This window comes from Triturus cristatus, chromosome 10 (genome assembly GCF_964204655.1).
Source record: "Triturus cristatus chromosome 10, aTriCri1.1, whole genome shotgun sequence".
NCBI lineage: Eukaryota > Metazoa > Chordata > Amphibia > Caudata > Salamandridae > Triturus > Triturus cristatus.
This window is the reverse complement of record NC_140593.1, coordinates 894,981,349-895,001,489: the sequence shown is the minus strand read 5'-3', so window position 1 is coordinate 895,001,489 and position 20,141 is coordinate 894,981,349. Positions and strand designations below refer to the sequence as shown.

Sequence of the window (20,141 nt, the reverse complement as noted above, 5' to 3'; positions counted from 1 at the left end):
CCCCAAGTATCGTAGCTTTGGAAGACATTGCACTTCTAGTTTAGTGTCAATTCCTGTCTCTTGCCTCACTAAGTGCACTGCACCATCTAGCTAATGTGGGTGATGATACTGCATTATAGGATTTGTTAAAGAAATTAATATCTGAGAAACTCATCAAGGTCTCAGCTCTCTGGAAACACTTTCTGGGAATGAAGGATACCAAACTGTGCAAGTGTTGGATTTTGTATGTTTCAGGGGTAAAAGATCTCTTCGGTCGGTCCAAAGCTTGCACGTCCAATACACTTTTGCAAGAAATGAGATACAAAAGCACAGCTACTTTGGCAAAACGTTGTTTCTGAGACAAGCCTGGATTGTCTAGCAACAGGTGAAAAACCTCAAAACCAAGTTGGCATCCCATGTCTTGCAATATTTTGGTGCCGGAGGATGAGACAACCTAATACCCCTCATTAGCTTGCAGACTTGGGGATGTGAACCAATCAAGTTGTTTGCTATTGGAGCATGTCAGGACAATGTCTGCCCCCGAAGGATCTACTTGTCTCTCCACGCACCTACTTGACCAAGCTGTCCACACCGATTTGTACCTCTTGTGAGATCTTGTTGCCCGTCACTGTTGTATGAAGAATGTAGCTTCCAGTTAGAGTCCTAGCATGTTTCAGCATTGCCTGAAATGCGCCATGCCATGAGAGACTTAAGGTTGTCCATTATAATCGGAAGAGGTTCCCGACTGGGTTCCCAAAAGATCTGTGGGTGAGATGAAATCATGATGAGAAGGTTGCATTACCTCCAGACGAAGAGGGAAACAAATTTGAGATTTCCACATCTGAGTCACCAGAATCATCTCCACCTGTTGCTCCCTGATCCGATTCGTTACTCTGGCTGAGGGGGAAATGCATAGTTGAGAACCCCTCTCTATTATTCCAGTCTTGCAGAAATGCATCCAACTGAGCTGCCCCTAGGTCCAGTATCCAGCTGAAGTATTGTGGACATGAGCATTCAGTCTGGATGCAAATAAGTCCCTGTTCGGTGATTTCCATCTGAGAGACAGTTGCTGAAATACCAGTGGGGGAAATTGCCAGTCGCAGAATCCTTTAGCAACCGTAAATTTCAGTCCGTCATAGCATTGTCCTGCCCTGGCAGATGAATTGCTGTTAAACTGATCCCCATTTGCAGTAGTTCCAGAAATCTTTAGTGATCTCTGTCAGCATCTTTGACGTGGTGCCCCTCCGGTTGTTGACGTACTGTATAGCCGAGACATCTATGTTCAGAAGGACTGAACATCTGACACTGCCTTTCTCCAAGCTCTTGATGGCGAAGGAACCCGTCTGATGTTCCAAGCAGCTGATGTTTAGGGCTAACTCTAGTTGAGACCATTGTTTGCCAGTGGAGATAACTCAGCAGTGAGTTCCCAAGCCCCACCATGTCTGGCGATGATCCGAATATTGCCCTGCCATTCAACGCCTCCATGTGATTCAGCCACCATATCACTTCGGTCCTGGCCCCGTGGGACAGAGGGATCTTGTCCAAGTATAACAATCCTTTCTGAATGTGCTAGATCTTTAGACATTGAAGGGGCCTGTAATGGAGGGGTCTGGGAATATCACATGCATCAAGAATGATCGGAGCCCTACTATCCTGGCACTCAAGCGAATTGATACTGTTGATACCCTAATCATGCTCATGAGCTCCCTACGATGGATGACATCTTGTTGAAGGGTAACTTCAATGATTTTGCTTTGGGAGTCTGTGGTAAACCTCAAGAACTCTATGTGTTGTTTACGATGTAGGTTTGATTTCTCTGTGTATGATGAAGCCTAAGTTCCCCAACAGGCACACTGCCATTTGCGCCTGTTGAAGATGTGCGTGCTGTTTGCCATAAGAATGAGATCGTCTAAATAGACTACGAGCCTTTAACCTTGAGATCGCAGCCATGCAACCACCAGCTTTAGAAGCTTGGAAAAACACCATTGAATGGATGAAAGGCCGAAGTGTAGAAGCTCGAATTCCCATACCTGATGTTTCCAAATGAACTTGAGAAAACGCCTATGAGGGGGAAGAATTAGAATTGTCAGATAGGTGTCTTTCAGATCCACGCAAGCCATCCAGTCGCTCTGTCTGTAAAGGTCCCTCAGATGATGGATTCACTCCATCTTGTAATGCCTGCAAACCAGCCCTCCATTGAATGTTCTTAAACTTATGACCAGTCTCACTCCCTTCTCGTTTTTTTTGCCCACAAAAAGATTGCTTAGGAACCCTCTTGGGTGTAAAAAGGATTCTTCTATGACACCTTTGGCTTTCAAGTTCCGAATCGCCAGATCTATCAGATCTGAGATGACCTGTGAAAAGGATATTGATGTCTGCCGTATGGGATGCCGGGGGTACCCCAAAACTGTATGTGAAATCCCAGTTCTGTTTGGAGAACCCATACATTCATTGCGATTTCTCTCCACCTGGGCAGGCCCTCTGCAGTCCTGCCCCCTAGGTTTGTTAGGGAAGAATACTGATTCCTTACCTCCCACGTTTAGGGTTCCCCGGCCTGAAGCTTTTCCTGGACGTCCTATCTGGTACTTGTTTCTGGAAGGAAAGAAGGTGGTGTAACCCTTCTAGTCTGATCATTAGGCTCTGTTTAGGCCCTGTGCTCCTCGGGGACTGTAGGAGTAAAAATTGCCAGACAAGCGTCCACAACCAGGCCCAGAGTTGAATACTCTCTTGAGTGAGTAATGGGCCTTGTCTAAAGCCATGAAGGCATGGACAAATTTTGACAGATCTTTGTCAAATGCCTCCTGATACCTTGGCTTCAAGGCCTGCCTCTGAAGTCACTAGTTCCCCAATTTTGGATCAAGTCTTAGGAGGATAGAATGTCTGCACTCTGTGGACAAGTCACAATGTGCATCCCTAACATGCAAATACCTCTTTGCACACAGCCTGATAAAATGTCAGGATCAATAGGATCCGCTGAGTCCTTAGCTGTCTCAGGCAGTTCCATTATCTTTGTCAGGGGTCCTGACAGGTCTAAAAACTTGTCCTGACAACCTCGCCAGGAACGGTCAATGCCAAGTTTGGGGTACTTGATAAATTTACCTAGAGAGGTAACCATAGTGGCGCCTAGTTCTGGCATCATGGCCACTTTCCTCTCAATAGATGGTCTGGGGCTCTCTGCCTGCACCCTGTTCCTGACCTCCCTATCAAGGGGTTGTCTAGATGTTGTTTCAAGTAGGTAGCCACCTTGGGATGGGAGTAGGTTCCGATTCTGAGGAACGTGGGTGATGTATGTCTTCGGATTTATGTATAAATGCAAGAAGAGGGGGGACTGGAGCAGTTATAGGTCCAGTGCCCGTGCTCCTAATGTGAATCGTTTCAATCAAAAAGTCGGGCACTGTTCCAATTGAGGGGTGCAATTCATCGTCCACTCAATACAAAATGGGAGGAAAATAGCAGAGAGGAAAGAGAGGGATATGTAAGTAGCCCTAGGTTCTTTAAGACCCACTAGGGAGAGAGAAGAGTAAGTCTTGTCTCTTGATGCCCTCACACAACCCGAGGGATGTCATGCTTCATCATCGGGCATTTTGCTCCTCGTCGGGCCGGCGCTGCAATGCCCCACGGGTCCCCCGAAGGGTCGCTTTAGCGGAGATCTTTTGAGATGGGTGGAGGTGGGTGGAGTACCTCTTCTACATTGTAGTTACCTGGGGCTCATTAAGCCGACTGAGGTAACCCCTAACCTTGTTTTTTACTCTGTCAAGGGTACCCCTTCATTAAAAATCATAACTCTGGCAACCCTTAGACAGTTTTCATTCACGTTGCACGCAGCACACCACCCTCCAAGAGGACCCACTCCACACACCCGCATGTACCTTATGGCGTTTTTGTCTCAAAAGATCTCCGCTAAAGCGACCCTTTGGGGGACCCATGGGGCATTGCAGCACTGACCCGACGAGGAGCAAAATGCCCGATGATGAAGCATGACATCCTTCGGGGTGTGTGAGGGCATCAAGAGACAAGACTTGCTCTTCCCTCTAACTAGTGGGTCTTAAAGAACCTAGGACTACTTACATATCCCTCTCTTTCCTCTCTGCTATTTTCCTCCCCTTTTGTATTGTGGGCGACGAATTGCACCCCTCAATTGGAACAGTATCTTCGGATTCAAACAGGTCAGGGTGTTGATCCCGGTCTTTGTAGGGTTTATCATGGTCTCTCCTTGGTTTCTTGCTGTGCCCTCCAGAGGGATGCCAATCCCTCGATCTCTTGGACTCTATGTCAGAGTCATTAAGCAAGGGACAATTTGTGTCTCCTCTGTCCTGTGTGGCTACAGAAGGAGGTGTTACTTTGACAGGAGAGAAAAGACCACTAGGACCAGGCACTTCCTCAGACTCCAGATCTAGCTGGGAGAGGTGGATGATTCGGCGCAGCTAGCAAAGTGTTCCATCTTATCAGAAGTTCCTAATTACTGGTTCTGGCTCCTTAGTGGGGAGGGGGGCTACCTGAGTCAATAAGGAGCGTCTGTGCTGGACAACAATGCGAGCCCTTGGGGTAGTGGAAAGAGGATCCAATAGCTTCTGCAGGACTCTCGCCCATGCTGGGTCTAAAGATATAGAGATCTCTTTGTCTATTGTGTGCTTCATTTCAGGGTCCATCTCAAATGACTCTGGGCCTGATTTAGATCTCGGCGGATGGGTTACTCCGTCACGATGGTGCCGGATGTACCGTCCATCAAATTATAAATCCCATAAGATATCATGGGATTTATATTTCGGGTGACGGGATATCCATCACCGTTGTGACAGAGTAACCCATCTGCCGAGATCTAAATTAGGCCTTCTGACTCAGAGTACTGTCTAACATGTCCGTGGTCTTCTGTCATAATGTTTTGGTGTACTATCCATCTTCTTCCCATAGGTTACAGCGTGAAGAAAAGAACCTGATTAGCTGTCCTGTCAATGTGGGGGTGGGGGATTGGTTATTGGGATGAATGCCCAAGGGAATTAACAAAATCTTTACAGGAATTTACAAAATATTACAGGAATGTGTCCCAAACAGTTTCATTGCCCGAAATGGAGCACGAGATGCGTTACACATGCAGTTGTGAGCGAGGAAGCCAGCCCAATAGTTCACAAAATGGTTGCCGCGCTCCTCTGACTGGAATACTCGCAGGTCAAAATCGGATTGGAACTGCCAGTGTGGAGCGCTAACTGGGAAGGGGCCAAGTCTGCTATAATGAACTTGAGACACTCTAGGTACGCTTGATGGCGAAGGAGGCAGGATAGCTGCAGGCTGCCTGCCCGCTGCCTATGGGGCAATACTACTCTCAGAATTAAGAATTCGACAAAAGAAATGCTCCAATAGCGGAGAGCTGAATATAAAATGAAAGGTAAGCATTAGTAATCCATTTAAAAGGCAAACCAATTATAATGAATTTGATATTAGTTCTGTGAAGGTAAGAAATGGTCCTTAGCTGAGCTGCAGTGAGCAGCAAAGAAAGAGGAGGAAGGACTAGATTCAGACTGTTTTTTATGGTTATGGAAGTTATGATTGGACAGTTTTGTGTCATGTGTTTTTAGTTCTTACACATGCCTACTGGGTGATGTAGTGTGTTTAATGTCTGCGGTGAGAAAAACAGTAAAGAAAGTCAAGTATAATCTGAGCCTCCGGTCCTGACATATAATTATTAATCATGTAGCGGGTTAGAGCTTATATGTTTAGGCACTTATGATGTTTAAAACTTATTTTGCTCTGGTTTGCCGATGAAATGATACATTAGCCAATGCCACAGTGATTCCACAGTTCTGTTAATTTCATATGCAAAAATAAGATATAAAAACCTTCGATTTTGAGGGTGAGCCAGAAAACTTTCCTGTTCTACTAAGGATGCTACTGGTACTCTCCTGATGTTGCTGCCCATTCGGGACTTCGAATAATTTCTGATTTTGCATACCTCTTCATTACCCTTTTCACTGAAAGCCGTCATAACATTGATTCTTTGTAAGTAATCCCTTTATTTGCGTTTACATAAAAAAAGTACAATAGTAATTCTATATGACATTGTTAACATCACGACATTACTCTCAATAAAAACTGGTGTAGTTTAAACAAATTTAGCAAGCGATAATACCGACATTTGGCAATTGACAATATTAAAGCAGTGTTTTCTGTTCTCCGTATATATCAATGTTAAAACACATTATGTCTTGATTCTTTGAATTTTGTAACAAAATCCTTTAACTTTCCAATTGATCTAGAATTGAGTTATTGAATGGGCCCATTTACTTAATTGACTATTTTCCTGCATTTTTAAAGCTTTGTTTTTTTTAAATTTTTTTTATTTTATTTTGATTTTAAGTTTATAATGATACAAAACATGACAAGCATATTGTACACAACATAGTTATAAAAATGCTTTGGGATGTGCTTTATCACGGGAACGCATTGCCTCATGAAATTCAGGATTTCACACCAGCTCCGAATCAGCAAAATTGGGCATTCTGGTTGCGGTGAATTTCGGGGTGTCTAAACGTTCGTGGCAGCCCGCGCCTACACTTTCTCTGTGTCAGAGTCTGATGATGAAAAATCAATCAACAAACGAGTGTCGCTGTCAACCACATCCAAACACTTGCCAACTACACTCTGTCGGTAAGCTCCTAGCCCAATGTTCTGATTGGCTCTTCTGAAGTCGATACAATGCTCACCAGTGAGTTGGGGTGCAGGAACACCTGTAATTTATTGGCAAGACGCAGTTTTGTTTGCAGCGGTCTCCATCCAGTGCAGAGCTCAATGCAATGAAAGTGATCCACATTTTACATTCCATGTGCACTGTGTTGCAAAGAATCCTGGGAAATGTAGAACTGGCGCCCTTTAGCTCGGATGGCTTCAGCAGGTCTTCCCAGGGTTATTAAAGGTTGGAAGAGTGAGGGTGAAAAGGCCTTGCGGGAACTAAATCGCGGTTCCTTTTATGTGCTGCCACCTCGGTGCTGGCGACCTGCAGATGGAATAGGGACTGCCAAGTCCATAATTGGTCCAAGGCTTCCTGCCCAGAAGGGGCTTTTTTCCTACTGAAGTCACCATGATTCATGGCGCCAAAGCCTGTGTTTGATTCCTGGGATTCTGGCCCGGTGCCTGGAACTGGGCCTGGGCAGGAGCAGAGTTGGAAGCAAAGGAGACGAGAAGCTGAAGTCTCAAAAAAGATCAAGCTACGAGGCCTGGAAAGAGATGCACAAAAAGCACACATTTAGGCGGAAGAATAGACATTGTGAAAGTAAGAAGCGCGATGAACCGTTTAAACTTGGTGCAGAAGAAACGATTCAGTTCTCATCATTATCTGCATTTCACACGCATCTCTTTAGCAAGGGGTTTTACCCTAAGATTAAGGCACCCGCCGAATCTGTCGGGGTGCACAGTGGGGGACAGCCGACTGTTAGCAATAATAGTGTCAAAATCTAAAGCTTGTGTCAGTTTAAAACATGACTTTTTTTTTCAATAAGATTTTATTGTCATTTATAAAACCAGTTTAAACATGACTTTTTTTTTCAATAAGGTTTTATTGTCATTTATAAAACCAGTTTAAACATGACTTTTTTTCAATAAGGTTTTATTGTCATTTATAAAACCAGTTTAAACATGACTTTTTTTTTTCAATAAGGTTTTATTGTCATTTATAAAACCAGTTTAAACATGACTTGATCCGGAAAGTAGAAAAATGTCTGTCACATTCTAAGATTTGGTTTTCATTCGATTTTGAACGCAACATATACCAAATAGTTCATTGGCGCAGTAGAATGCACGACTCGTAGGACTACTCAAGGAATAGGGCCCTCCCCTACAAGGTATTTTACGTTTACAAATACTCCAATTAGTAAAATCTTGGTATCCGCGACCACAAAATGACATTTTTTAATGTACAAACCCCAAATTGCTATTCGGTAGCACCTTACTGATTGGCAAATTGTGTTTGCAATTAAATACTGAGTTGGTATTTATTTGGAAGGGGCATGTTAAGGGCATTCATTCGAAATACTGATTCCTTAAGTTATGTATTAATGTTCTGCGACCGCAATCTGGTGGAAAAACATTAATATGTTCCCACCAAATCAAAGGAGATGGTAAGCTATTTGCAAATGGGAAGGGGTCCCCAAGGGGCCACCTTCCCCTTTGTGAGTGTTGACAAAAATGTTTTTAGGAGTAGGAAGTAGAACTTTGTCTACTCCTAAAAATGGTTTGTTTAATTTTTCATTTTTTGCTTTAAATGCATCCAATTTTCACCATGCCTGTGACCCTAGCCAACCTCAGTGGGTCGCAATTTGCGACCCGCCTCATCCATATTAATGAGCTAGGTCGAATTGATGCCCACTACGATTCAGTATTTTGTAAATCCACCTATTAATACATAGGCAGTTTTCAAAATACCAATGGATTCAGTAGAAGTCGGTGCGCAAATTGCAACCACTTCCACCTAATCGATGTAAGTCAATTTCAAATAAGAAATTGAAAATTCCGATTTTTAATTGGTTGCAGTTTACAATTTCCCTTTTGGAATTTTAGTACATGATGGCCCAAATAAACTGAATACAAAGATCTTAACAGCCCTTTTGCATGAGGGTAGTGTAATGGGTAAATTTGTTTTGATTTAATGATAGTTGGTTGGACATTTTAAGATGTTCAACAATAGCCTATGTGTTTTCTCAGCTTAGGGCTTGTCAAGAACACAACGAGACCCAAACTTTGAGGGGCTAATATTTTGAATAATGGGGGGCAGAGCAATCTTCATAGCCCATGTTAAAATTACTCATTGGGAGAGGAATTTAACACTTACATTTTGAATTATAATGCATATTTAGGCAGTAAACCTGGCAGAATGTAGAATTTTGTGTTACATTTTTTGGGACAATCAATGGCAACTGGAAATTCTAAAACATACTGGGCCGGATTGAATTGGTCACAGCATAATAAAGTATTTGTTTATCAATTGCTCTGTTTGTACTGTATTTATTAGCTTACAATATCTTTAAAATAGTAGCAAGATAGGATGTAAGCACATGGGATAACTCTCTTGCTGTCATGGGCAGGATGCCACATGTCAGGGAATATTAGAACATAGGATGCAGAATTTGCAATCCTTGGTAATGCATAGTAACCCTGAGTTCCAGTTCCTATCAAATATTCTTGGTTTCAATACACTTAAGCACTCCAAAGGTCTGAAATGCAATACACATGTGAAAAGATGTTGGCAATACAACAACACGAAACACCAAACCCAAGCACAAACTTTAAATTATCTATGGCGCTGCCACAGCAAAGACCAAATACCTTAACTGCAACATAACAATGAACACTAGAAGGAGCAAAATATACAAAAATTGACACCTTTTGTGGAAATATCTGTCAGAAGTTTTTTCTTCTTCAAGAAGTGACTTCTGTAGGAAGCTGGCTCTGTATATACTATATCAAAGTAAGGTATAGTGTGCACAGAGTTCAGGGAGTCTCCAGAGGTATAGCAGAGGCTAAATTAGACAAGTACTCACAGCTCTCTTTGTGGTCGTGTGGGCAAGCAGTTAGGCCTATCAGGAGGGTGTGTTAAGCATTTATTGTATTCACTCAATCAAGGCTCATGGCACACACTCAAACTGAATCCAGACCAATTAGGTGAGTATAAAGAGGTATACTTATATTTTATTTTGTGGAACCAAGCAGGACTTGTCACGGGCAAGTAAGAAATACTTTCAAATGCAAAGCTGTACGCAGAAATGCAATTGCAGATTTTATTGGAATTGTTTACAGGTTTGTATTACTTTTAAAACAGTTTAAAATACAGTCAGATTACATTTGGTTACTATTGGATTACTTTTCAGTTACTTTCAGTACTAGAAGTGGTATGCCAAGATATCACACACTGGAGGTTGTCACTTACAGGTAAGTATGACAATTCTTAAGTTAAAATACAGTTACTTTCTTTTCATACAGAACAGTAGGTCAACACAATTTTTAGGAATAAAACTCGTAACATTGGTTCCTATGGGAAAAGGAGTTTTAACGGTTCTTAAGCAAGTAAACAACTTATGAGTAGGAGTTTTGGGGTTAGGACCAAGGTTCCCTAAGGTCCAGTTGGGCACTCAAATTGCACCACCAGCAGCAATAGGGTGGTTGGGTACAGAGTGCAGGGGCCCAGTGTTGGCCAATTGGGCTAATTGGGGTAGTCTGTCAGGGACTGATTGCGAGCAGGCTACTTGGCTGTGGGAGCAAAGCACATGGGCGGCCGGGTACAAAGTGCCAAGGAGATGTCAGGGACCCTGTGGATTTCAATGGAGATCTCTGGTTCGGAAAATATGCTGCAGGCTCGGTAAGGGAGACCTCCTGAAGGCGACCACCGGCTGGAGAGGTAAGTTGGGTTCTTGGGGACACCATTGGTTGGGCCACCCAAGGCCGTGGGGCGTCGGGTCCAGTGGTGTCTTTTGGCGTCTGGTCTTCTTACCAGCTCTGGTCGTGGTCGGGGGGGACCCTTCAGGTTGAGGCTGCAAGCGTCGGCTTGAAGCTTGTGGGAGGTCAGGTATTACCAGATCCCAGGTCAGGATCGCAGGTGAGACCTCCTCGTGGTGTTGGGCCACACAAACTTGGGCCGTGGGCATGGGGAGCAGGGTGGTGCAAATGTGGGAGCCGCCTAGATCCGGATTCTGTGAGTGAGTCTTTGTTGAGCAACTGGAGGCAAAGTCTTTAGGATGGGTGTAGGGCAGGTCCTTCAGGCTCTGGGGGGCTGATGGCTGCTGGACACGCCGGAGTTCGGCTGTAGGCAGGTCGAAGTTGGGACAGGCGGGTAGGGCTGGGGCCAAATCAGTTGGTGTCCTCTTCTTCCTGGGTCCGCACAGCTCTTTGGTCCTTCTTCTTTGAATCTGAGGAGGCTAGGTATGGGTTGCCTCTAAATACTAAATTTAGGGGCGTTTACTGGGGTGTGCAGTTTGGGACCAATAGGTCTCTTCCTTGGGGTAAATTCACCCCCTATTACGCCACCCTCAAGTGGGTGGGGGCATAAGCCTCTTCCTATATAATTGGGACCTCTCATCTTCAAGATGGAGGGGACTGAGATGTGTGCTTCACCTCGCCTCCCCCACCTGAGGGAAGGGGTTGGCAAAGGTATTTGCAACTCTCCTCCTAACTCGGTTTTCCTGCTGATTCTCCCGCCCAAAGTGGGGGCCAAAATCGGTGGGAGACAGTTGCTGGGGGCAGCAAAAGGCAGGGACAGCTTACAAAGGCGGCAGGCCATCCTGTGGCGGAGGCATGACACCTCTGCCCAGGATGGGCTTTGTTTCTGGACTCAGAGAGTGGAGGCTCTCTACACAGTGGTCCAGAAACCTGTCTGGTGGTGGCAAATGGTGGGCAGCCATTCAGGAACCACACCAGGGCTGTGTGCTATGTCGGCTCTTCGCTTTCTCTGCACCAAAATCTGCAGCCTGCAATGGTAGTGTGTTAAGGTACAGGGCCCCTAAGGGTGGCACAATAGGTGCCGCAGCCCTTAGAGGCCTTCCCTGGTCACAGTGCCCTTGGTACCCATGGTACCTTTTACAAGGGGCTTACCAGTGGCCAGAGTTGTGCCAGTTGTGGGCACAAAGGTACCGATTTGGGTAAGAACACAGGCCCTGGGAACCTGATTGACAGGGACCCAGGGCACACCAAGTCAAAGTGCATCATGTGTAAGGCAAAAAGTAGGGGGTAACCATGCAAAAAGAGGCACTTTCCTACAACCTCAAATTATCCTTATCATCTCCCTGTGACCCTCTAAACTTGGTATTGTGAACCTGGTAGATCTCTAGCCGAACAGCAGCCCAGTTCTCCCTCTCTCTACCTATCTCTCTTCAGCTGTGAAAAAACAGGAAAATGTAACTTCTACATAGGGTCATGAGAGGTCACAATGTAGACACTCTGGAGCAGATACCTGCAATCTCCAAGAGCTCTCAGCAGCTCTTACTGGCTGCCCTGATACCTCTTGAACAGTGCGCCAAGTTCCCGGAGTTTCTTTTCTGCGCATCAGGATCTGGGTGAGTCGCAGTTGATTGGCTGTACTTGGGGGGGGGGGGCACTGCTGGCCATGATGTCTATTCACTGGGAATGGGAGTGTGGGTGGGGATGGGGGGGACGTTCTGGGGTTAGGCCGAAGTACTATACTAGACCACTGTACAGACTGCTATTGTAACCACTATTGTAAAGAAACTGTCAGGAACGATTTGCTCTGATTGTTAAGTGATTATTTGCAATGCTTTGTGACTTTTATTCTTTATTGGAAAAATAAAGTGTTAAAAAAAAAAAAAGAACAGTGCGCCAAGTTCAAAGGTCTCTGGAAAGTGTCTCTTTCAAGTGATTTTTATACCAGATGCACTCCACAGTGTCGGAAATGAGACCCAGTTAATTGCGGGTGGTGTAGGTTGTCAGATGGTGTTGGAAGCTGGCTCTCTATATAGTGCACTAAAACGAAGTACACTGTGCAGAGAGTCAAGTGTATCCCAGATTGGTATACAGAGGCAAAAGTAGATTATACTAATGCTCTATTTGTGGTAGTATGGACGAGCAGTGCTAAGGGTAGTGCTAAGTATTTGTTGTACTCACAGTGGCAATAAATTATACACACGCTCAAGAATAAAGCAGAGACCAGGTTGAAAAAATAACATTGATTTTCATATATTTTTTCAGACCAAGAACTTTGTTTTAAGGTAAGTACATTTTAAAATATGAATTTTCAAAGTTTGTTAAATAACATTCTTGTGCGCAATTACTCACCATTGAAGTCTATGGGAAAAAATAGGAAAATGCATATACAATCTTACCGTTTGATCTCCAAGTTTACCTTCTGGATTTAGATAAGTAGCGGGGCCAGGTCCAATGTTCCACCAGAGAATTGTTGGCAGCGTCCTGGATTCAATCGGGAGCAAGGTGCTGAGGTCATTGGAAGCAGGCGGCTACAGAGAAGGGGGTCACCAAAAAACACAGTGCAAAAGGGGACTTAAAGGCAAGTCTAAAGGGCCTCACTCGAGGGAGCAGGACGTAAGGGCCTCGGGACCATGGGAGCACAGCTGGTTCATCAGCGCCCAGGCCAGGCAGGCTGGGTGCAGAGCATATAGGTCAGCCGGGTGGCGTGCGTCAAGATGTCTTCGCAGTCAGGGGCAGGCAGGCTGCAGGGACGATGCCAGGACAGCTGGGCCACTCACAAAGTGGGTCTCATGGGTCTCAATGTCCCTCAACCGTTTTGCTTCCTGGGCAGTTGGAGTCCAGATTGGACTCTTGCCTCGGTGTAGGTTGCAGGGTGCAGGGTGTTCGGTGCCCTGAGTATTGGTACAGCATGGGTCCGGTAGGTCCTGGTGTCTTCATACTTGGTGGGGAGACAGATCTGACCCTCCATAGATGATGTACCTCTTCTTGTATGTATACTGCGTCATAATCGCCGGGGAGCAGGAAGTCTTTAACCAGACTCTGCGTGTTCAGTACCTGTGGACTGCAGGGAAGTATTTTCTCTATCCAAGGGTGTTCTCTGGTGATTGGCAAAGGGCTGGAGGTGCTCTGGGGTTCTTGGAGGCCTCACAATTGAAGGACGAGATGGCACACCATGATGGTTGAGTCCTGGGAGCAGCAGGTAGAGTTTTGCGCCAAAGTTTTGCAGCAGGACTTCAAGTCAACAGCTCTTCTTGGTCCATGTCTTCTTTGCATCAATCAAATCTACGTTCAGGTTCCAAGGATGCTACCTAAATACTAAACTAAGGGCATTAAAGGGAGTGACAGGTAGTAGCCAATGGGATACTTGCCTTTAGGGTGTCTACACCCTATAAGTGACCACTTTCTGTGGAAAGGGGCACTACCCTATCCCTGATAGGTTAATTCCTGCCATCTGAACATGGAGGAATTAGAAAAGCAGTGTCCACATCACCTGCCCCACCTAAGGGGTGGTGCTGTCTGAATGTAGGCACACCTCCTAAACTGACTAATTTTCCCGCCTGTCCTCCTGCCAAGTGTGGAGCAAGACAGGGGGGTTGGCGTCCTCCACTATCTGGGGTAGCTTAGGTTGCATGTCAAAGGTGGCAGCGCCTTTGAAGCTTCCTGCCCTGGAATGCAATTCTGGCTTCAGGGAGGTGTGCAGCACCTCTGCCCAGAGCAGGCATTGTTCCGGACCTCTGAGAACGAAGGCTTTCACCCCATGAGGTCAGAAACATGTCTGGTGGCTAAGACTAGTCAGAGACCACACCAGTGTTTGGTAGGTTTTTGTCTCTAAGGTGCTCTCTGTGTAAATTTATTAATAAATCTGATACTGGCATCAGTGTGGATTTATTAAGACAAGATGTTCAGTACCAAACATCCCTGGGTAAAGTGAAGCCATCATGGTGCTAGGAACTTGTAATAACGAGTGTTCAGCCCATGTGCTCTCCATTGCTTCCCTGCTCACCTACAATATCCAAGAATGGACTTAGATATTGTAGGGTTATATCTGCACATGCAGATGTGACCACACATGGAATATAGTGCATCCTGCCTTAGGGCTGTAAGGCCTGGAGTATGGGTGACCTACCTATACCTCATGCAGTGTCTGTGGACATGGCACACAGGTATGTGTGAAATATAGAAAGAGTGGGGCAGCGCACACCTAATTTTTCGAAGTAAACTAGTTAATAGAAAAAGACTTATGACGTAGGTGCTACAGTGTAATGCTTGCTGTCGATTCAAGCAAATGTAAGGAAAAAATAAGGAAAACTAACCCGTGAGGTTGTTTACAATGTGCACAGTCCTGAGGGTAATAAAACACCCTGTATTTATGCAATCCTTTTGAATAACAATGTAATAATCAAATTCAACCAGTCTGGTTTATACATTTACACATGTATTTAGTGTCAATTTTTCAAAAATACAATCATTGTAGTACAAAACAATCAATTTATATTGAGAGATCATGCCATTTTTTCAGTTCTTATGGCATATTTAACAAGTGCAAGCGTCATATACATCGTCAATAAACAATACATGAGAATAAGCCCGATGCATTTCGGGACTGGCGTGTCCCTTCGTCAGGGGCAATCTGTAAATAAAGTAGAATACATTACAATTACAATTGTATTGGCACTTAGATACCTCAATAACACCCTAATTTGTAGAGACCAGTCCGCTACCAAAATAGATAGATGAGTCAAAGTACAACTGGTGAGTTTACAGGTTAAAATGAACTTGGTTTGATTTAGATGCTATGGTAGCCGGAAAATAAGTAACCAAGTAATGGAGTCCAGGTAATGTAATAGCCTAAGAAAGTTAGTTGACAAGTGTAAAGTGTAGAAAATAGAGTGAAACGCCACCAAATAGAATGTAGTTGATAGGTGTGTGAAAAATGTAGGTTTCGGAGATGTCAAAGATGTAGAAACCAGTACGAATGAACCAAAGAATACGTGGCAAGAGTCAGATGGTGGGAGAATAAACCGAGAGAGAAGAGGTGAACTCACCTCCTCGTAAGATGACGAAAAACAAAAGTTGAAGGTAATAAATCAGACGCGAGCTAAAAACACAACTGTAAAGGAAAAAAAGTGTAAATATATTGTAATTAAGAAAGGAATACGTCCAACGAGATACAAGAAAAATGAATGGGAGACTCACCCCTCGTGGATCACGTCTCAAAGAAAAGGGAAGAAATGTTTGTCTGAAAATAAACCGATATGAAAAAATGAATATGCTAAACGGGTCATATGCGGTGCAACTGAAAATATTAAATGCTCAGGAGGAGCGCTTACCAGATAGACTGAGTAATTCAAGAAAAGACGTGTAACGCTGGTCAATCACAATAAAAGTTACCGTGGAAGCGGTAGAATAGTTCTGCTGGCTACCTGCGTTGAAATTCAAAATAGTAGAAATAGAAGTAGGTCCGAAGTATGGAAAGCAACTAGTGGGGCCATTTTGGATCAGGGAAATGACTAACGACTATCAGCGCCATATTGGAGAGAGGAATAAAGTGACAAACACTTAATAAAACGTAAGAAGAGATAATAATGGATGCCCGTAATACATAGAGTCACCAGGTGCGCAAAAAAAAGGAGAACAAAAAGCCGCATTACGATTGGGGATAGAAGTAATGTAAAACATGTAGAGACGAAGGTGGAGAACAGGGTAGAAAGAAAGGAAAAACATATAAACAAAATAACTCCAGAAGTGTAGTTTAGTAGAGATATCTAAACCTGTCATTTATAAAAAGCAGGACATGTCCAAACGATCATTAAGACCAACAGGGGCCATAGTTTGTAGATGTTGAATCCAAAAGATTTCTCTGCGCAATAAAGTTTTAGAAACATCAATACCTGGGCGTGCAACCATTTTTTCAATAATTTGAAAACGTAGTTGTGATATCGTATGTTTGGCTTCACTCCAGTGTATAGCTATACTAGAGGTGGTGTTTTTATTCCTGATTCTGCTTTTATGTTCTGTGATACGAATTTTTAATTTGCGTTCAGTTTTTCCCACATATGCTTTACCACAGGGATATTTAATGCAGTAAATCACATGAGATGAGTTACAGTCACTGGTGTGTTTAAGTTTGATTTTTAAACCTGATACTGGATGTGTTAAAACATTCCCTATTATGACATTGTTGCAATGAGTACAAGCTGAACATTTTTTGGTGCCCTGGTGATCAGATGGTTTGGAGCAGGGGTTCGGAGTAGCTAATAAAGTCCGTAGGTTTTGTCCTCTAGTGTATGCAAATAAAGGTTTGGTTTGAAACAGGCCATTGAAGTCATTCTCCTGCTGTAATAATTCCCATCGGGAATTAATAATATTCTTGATGGCTGGTGATGTGGTAGAGTATCTAGATACAAATACAAGCCGTTGTTCTGTGTGTCGCGGTTGCTGTGTGAGTAGATCCATGCGAGGTTTAGCCATTGCTTTAGTCAGGCAGTTGTTGAGGGTATCTTCAGTGTATCCACGTGATATGAATCGTTGTTTGGACTCTTGTAAATGCAACATGCTGGTTTGGGAATCTGAACAAATTCTGCGGATCCTTATGAATTGAGAAAGTGGTAAATTATCAGACTTCTTGGTTGGAAACTCAAGTATGCCAAAACACTATTACGGTCAGTAGGTTTGTGGTAGACTGATGACTCAAAATGGTTAAACATTGTTTTTACGACCTGTACATCAAGAAAGTGGGTGGTTTCCTTATGAATATTGTATGTCAGTTGTATATGTGGGTTGATGTTGTTTAGGGACTCAATCATGGATATAAAGGTTAGTTCAGTGTCCTTCCAGACAAGGAAAATGTCATCTATGTAACGGCAATAAAGGATAATTTTGGACCACCAGTTGTCATTAGAGATAATGTTCTCCTGTTCATATTGGGCCATGAAAATATTCGCGTATGCTGGGGCTCCTGAAAAACCCATAGATGTTCCTGTAAGTCGTACGAAATATTGTTGTTGCCATTCAAAGTAACTGTAATGAAGACAGAATTTTAGTAGTTGGAGAACAAACAACTTTTCAATGTCTATATCGTCCGTTTGAAGAAGTGCCCATTCTTTGGCTTCTAGTCCTGCTGCATGTGGTATTGAAGTATATAGAGCAGTGACGTCGATGGTACATAAATAGATATTGATCTGTGGGTCGATCTGAGTGTCTCTTAATTTTTTAAGAAAATGTGTAGTGTCTTTGAGATAAGTGCACCAATGTTGTACAGACTTTTGCAAGTAAAAGTCTAGAAATTTGCCCACCGGGTCAAAAAAAGACCCGCATCCAGACACGATAGGACGAAATGGTGGATTGGTTGGATCCTTGTGTATTTTTGGAAGCATGTATATTTTTGGTCTACGGGGGTTAGTAGTTGTAAGAAAAAGACGCGTGGAATCATTGATCCAATCATTGTCGCATGCCTCCGTTAGAAGGTTGTTGAGCATTCCTTGCAGCTGACTAGTGGGATCATGTGTGAGCCTCAAGTAGATGTTAGTATCTGAAACGTGAGCAGATACTTGAGATTGATAATATGCGGTGTCCATTACCACAATAGCTACTCCTTTGTCAGCTGGTTGCATAGTAATAGCTGTGTTGTTAGCTAATCTTTGTACAATGTTTCTCTCGTGCCTGGATAAGTTATCGTGTTTTTTGAGTTGGTATGATAACTTTTGGAGGTCCTTGTTGACGAGGGTTTCAAAAGTGTCCAAAGATTTATGCGAAACTGGGGGGATGAACGTACTTTTTGGTTTGAAAATCTGTAGAGATGGGTCAGCAATTTGTTGATCCGAAGTGATTACATTAGTGAAAAAATGTTTTAACCTGAGAATCCGCATGAATCTGAAAAATTCTCCCTGTGTTTGTAGAGAGGTAGTGGTTTTAGTAGGTACAAATGACAAGCCGCGGGCTAAAACAGCTGTTTCTTGTGGTTTGAGTGGTTAGCTGTTTTTCCACTGCGAAGTGATTTGCCGCTTCCTTCCTTGACCTCTGCGTGTTTTTCGTGATGTGGTAGCGAGAACTTAAAACAATGAAATTAACGGCGATTGTAGTAGTTGCTGTACTTTACTAAGAGGAGTGCGGGCGATAGCTCTCTATACTGAGAGGTTATACATTCAGCATCCAGTCTACGGATTACTGCGATTTCATCCCCTGAAGAAGGGATCGTTGAGAATCCCGAAATGCATTGGGCAAAAACAACTACTACAATCGCCGTTAATTTCATTGTTTTAAGTTCTATGCTGATGTTCTTTTAAGAAGAATTGACATTGATAATTTACATGTTCATCTGGAACTGCATCATTAAGTTTCGTATCAAATGAACAATGTTTGATTTTAATGACCGATAAAGCTCAACAATTAAAGGAGCATATTTTTTGTTACAAGAAATGCCATTGTTTGTTCAATTTTTGTCCAAGTAATGATTATGTTAATTATTAAGTGTACATGGTGAAACAGTCTATAGTTTTCTCATCGCTGTGCATCCGGTATACAGGTGCAACAGAACCTGTTTTTCAATCATGAGGACAAGAATGGCCATGTTTTGTTGGAGCTGTGGACCAGCTCCCTGTTTTCTTGCTAGTGCATGTCTTCAGAGCAGGCTGTGACTACCAAAAGGGCTCATATGTCTGAGGACCTTTCCAGCACCTCTGATGAGTGTGTCCTTGGGTGTGTCTTTTCACCCCCGACAAATCCTGCAGATCCCTCTAATCCAAAATACACCTCAAACCCCACTGACCCCTAACACACTCCAAACCTCAAGACCACTTACACACTTTGCAAATGCCGCTATCCCAAAGTACACTGCAAACCCCAGCAACTCCTGACAAACACTGTAAATGCCAGGGACGTCTGACACACTGCAAACAGCACAATGTCGTAAGCCACAGTGACCCCTCACACTGCAAGCCCACTGACCGCTGATACTATGCAAACTCGCTGGCTCATAGCAAACACTGCAAGCCCTCCTGACCTGACACACTTTGGAAACCTTGCTGACCTTTGACACGCTCCGAACCCACTGGCCACGGCAGGCTCTGCAGAGCCCCTGACGAATGTATGATGTTACAACACGTGCTGTTACCACGCGGTAGATAACAACACGGTCGTTACAACAACCGCGTTGTTACCACGTGTGGCATTACATCGCAAGTCATTTCAACAACTTGCGCTAGGTGGCGCGCTGGACTTAGGAATAGTATAAATTACTGTTCCTACTCCAGTTAGCGCAACAGCAGGGAAGATTTTGGATTCAAAATCCAACACATTCCCTGGTGTTGCACGCCACCTAGCGCAAGTCGTTGAAATGACTTGCTATGTAATGCCACGCGTGGTAACAACGCGGTCGTTGTAACGACCGCTTTGTTATGAACCTGCATGGTATTGCCAGCGTTGTAAACGCTGTCTCCCGCCCCTGACACCTGAAACACACTTTCTTAGGTGTGTGGTTTTACTATGTTGGGGTTGCAAAATCTGCAAACCAGTTGAACCCTCACAAACTCTGATACCCCTTCAACTCACAACGCATTCTGCAAACCCCACCAACCTAAAACACGATGTAACCTCCACTGTGCGTGCAACACATTTCAAGCATGCATAACAAACAATGCATTTTACAACAAAAGCAGTAAAATGAGTCACTAAAGGTAGAAATAAGGACCTATGTGAAATTCCCAGCAGAGGAGTGATAAATAAAAAGGCTAGGTCTTAGCGGC

The 20,141-nt window shown here is 43.8% G+C and overlaps 1 protein-coding gene across 8 annotated transcripts in view; it reads left to right on the top strand.

Moving 5' to 3' along the window:
* The window catches only part of LOC146796197 (small nuclear ribonucleoprotein G-like), a 195,217-nt gene that overhangs the window by 46,220 nt on the left and 128,856 nt on the right, over positions 1-20,141 (top strand). For 2 of the 8 annotated variants that reach the window (XR_014969574.1, XR_014969575.1), the window contains exon 4: positions 12,661-12,680. The exons of the other annotated variants lie outside the window; for them this stretch is intronic. The gene's annotated coding sequence lies outside the window, so the exon portion shown is untranslated. The remainder of the gene's footprint in view (positions 1-12,660; positions 12,681-20,141) is intronic. 8 annotated transcript variants of the gene reach the window in all.